The 3,082-nt window shown below is 39.1% G+C and overlaps 1 pseudogene across 1 annotated transcript; it reads left to right on the top strand.

The window, feature by feature from the left end:
• The first annotated feature begins 766 nt into the window (after positions 1-766).
• LOC309971976 (peptidyl-prolyl cis-trans isomerase E-like) lies at positions 767-1,661 on the top strand (annotated as a pseudogene). The gene has a single exon. The product of its transcript is annotated as a peptidyl-prolyl cis-trans isomerase E-like (transcript).
• Positions 1,662-3,082: the final 1,421 nt, after the last annotated feature.

Below are 3,082 nucleotides of genomic sequence, written 5' to 3'. Positions count from 1 at the left end.
TCAAAATATAATTACTCTTATGGGTAGGACTATGAACAGCAGTGTCATTTACACTATAGTTCACTAATTGCACTTCGAAGCCATTATAATGAATTATACCAGTACATTCTTCAAGAAGATCAGTTAATGCTAATCATTTGTATCACATATATCACTTAGAAGAGATTCATCCATAAAAGTCTTTCCTTTATAGCCTCATTTCTTTTTAATTCTCTTGTAATGCAAGTTATAGCTGTAAATATATACAGCATGTGTTTTCTTAACCTGCTGATCTGTGGACTTTGATTCTAAGTATTGAAATCTAGAGACAAATAATATTTTATGGTAGGAGCAAAATTATTTACTTTGAGATCCTATGTAATAATTATTCTTACATAATTAAATAATTGCTATTTATAGTGATCTGTATTTGGATCAAATTTTAAGAGCTTAAATAAAATCTCATTTCCCCTAAATTTTTTTTTATCATCCTCTTCAGTGTTCCCAGGCCATATTTTTACATTTTTCCTATGTTCAAGAAAGCTGGTATTTAATGTGTCTCTTAGTTAAAAATAAGTGACAAGAAGTTTTTTGTTTTTAAACCTACATATAATGGGAAGATTTTACAAATAATGAAGGCATACACTAGATTATAAGCATGCTGTTTTACCATAAAATAATTATAAAATAATTTTGTAGACCCACTATCATGACAGAAGATGACATAAATACATTGACAAAACTGTCAAAAACCTCCTTTAAAATATTACTCCTTGGTGAGAGCAAGATGGCCACTACCAAGCGAGTGTTGCGGACTTGCAGAAGAGGTGGATGACAAAGTTCTTCATGCTGCTTTTATCCCTTTTGGAGACAGCACAGATATCCAGATTCCCCTGGATTAGGAAACAGAAAAGCACCGAGGATTTGCTTTTGTTGCATTTGAGTTGGCAGAGGATGCTGCAGCAGCTGTAGACAACATGAATGAACCTGAGCTGTTTATATGGACAATTCGTGTCAATTTGGCAAAACCCATAAGGATTAAGGAAGGCTCTTCCAGACCAGTTTGTTCCGAGGATGGCTGGTTGAAGAAGTTTTCTGGGAAGACTCTTGAGGAGAATAAAGAAGAAGGGACAGAGTCTCCCAAAGTGGAAACCCAGGATGGAGAGCCCGCTGTAAAAAAAAGCCTAGTCAAACCCTCAGGTGTACATGGACATCAAGACTGAGAACAAGCCAGCAGGCTGAATCCAGATGCTCCTGGGTTTAGGCGTCGTTCCCATGACAGCAGAGAATTTCCACTGCCCGTGCACCCATGAGAAGGGCTTTGGCTTCAAGGGCAGCAGCTTCCACCATATCATCCCCCAGTTCATGTGCCAGGGCTGCGATTTCACCAACCACAAGGGCACTGGGGCAAGTCCACCTACGGGAGGAAGTTTGACGATGAAAACTTTATTCTCAAACACACGGGACCAGGCCTGCTCTCCATGGCCAACTCAGGCCCAAACACCAACGGTTCCCAGTTCTTCCTGACATGTGACAAGATGGATTGGCTGGACGGCAAGCACGTGGTATTTGGGGAGGTCACGGAAGGCCTGGACGTCTTGTGGCCGATTGAGGCCCAGGGCAGCAAGGACGGGAAATCCAAGCAGAAAGTCATCATCTCCGACTGTGGGGAGTACATGTGAGAGGGCAGCTGTCAGCCCAGGGAACCAGCACTCAAGGTGTCCCATTTGCAGCAAGCAGGGCTTTGTGTCCTGGCCCTTCCTCGGGGTCAGCATGGGGCAGCTCCTCTGCAGGCATGGCCTGGGCCTCCTCTGGCTCTTCCCCAAGTGTGGCCATGGGCCCGGGTGCCGCCCTCCCCACCGTGGACGGCCGTGCATGGCCTTTCCAGGCCAGGGCCTCTCCTGGGTCCACCAATGTGACTCCTAGACATTTTCCTTGGTAAAATAAATCATAGTTTTTGTAAAAAAAGAAAATATATACTACTCCTTTCTAAAATTTACCTATTAAGTGGTGTTTCTGTAACTGTTATGGAAATTGAGAAAGATTCTTATGGGAATTCTTTTTGTTATTGTCACATATATTATATGAAAAGGTAAGTATAATCTGAACACTGCAGAAGCTGATTCATTATGAAGTATTGATTTTCTATTGATTTTCTATTCAAAACAATATTTTTTACAAATAATATAATTTCCTCTTAAGGAAAGAAAATTTATGTTGTCTGTTGTCATAATTTGAATTTCTGACCTCATCTTGTAAAATCAGGAGTAGAAGATAAAAAAAAGATGGCTTTGGTGAGACTTTATGAGAGAGAGTGAAAGCTGACAATAATATATGGCTGATACTGTATAAAGTTCAGATTCCATACAAGATCGTATTTAATCCTCCGCCAAATAATGCTACTGTCCCCATTTTGTATATAGTGAAACAGGCTCAGAGAAGCAACTTGCCCATTATTACACAGTTGTAAGAGATAGCAGTGGGCTTTAAAACCATTAGCCCTACACCAGAATTGTAATCTCTGTGTTATACTGAATTTTGGTGATGTGGCTATAGCAGGTTATAGTACAAAGCCTACTTGCAAAACTCCATTTTGCTGTACGGAGTTTTACCAATATACAAACTCATGTGTTTGTGTTTGCCTGATATTTGTTACACTTATACAGAGGGAATGGCCAACTTTATTGACTCTTATAAACACCCAGAACTAAGAAAATATTTAGCAGTGCTGTCTCTAAATATCTCATCATTTTAAGAAAAATGAACACCTTAAAGTGTTACTTTCCAGTTGGTATGCTTAATCATACAGTGAAATCTCACTTTAAAATATATCAAATGTGGATTTAAACCACATTAGTTTCCCCCAAATACCTTATCCTAGTTAAAGCCCAGGAGTAGAACTTCTGTTCTCCCAATGCCAGCATTGTATTTCATTCCTTTGCATTTCTGTTGCTACTACCTTATTTTTTTAAAAAATATTGGGATTTAGGATATATGTTGGGTTGTTTTGTTTTAGTTTTGTTAGAAATTCAGAGAAATAACTATTTTATTCAGCATTCAAATGGAATGCTGGGCATAGAAGTCAGGATTTCAATTTCCAAAA

Source organism: Leucopleurus acutus (genome assembly GCF_964270905.1).
Source record: "Leucopleurus acutus genome assembly, chromosome: 15".
NCBI classification, from domain to species: domain Eukaryota; kingdom Metazoa; phylum Chordata; class Mammalia; order Artiodactyla; family Delphinidae; genus Leucopleurus; species Leucopleurus acutus.
Note: the sequence above shows the minus strand (reverse complement) of the source record. Positions and strands in the feature narration are given on the sequence as shown.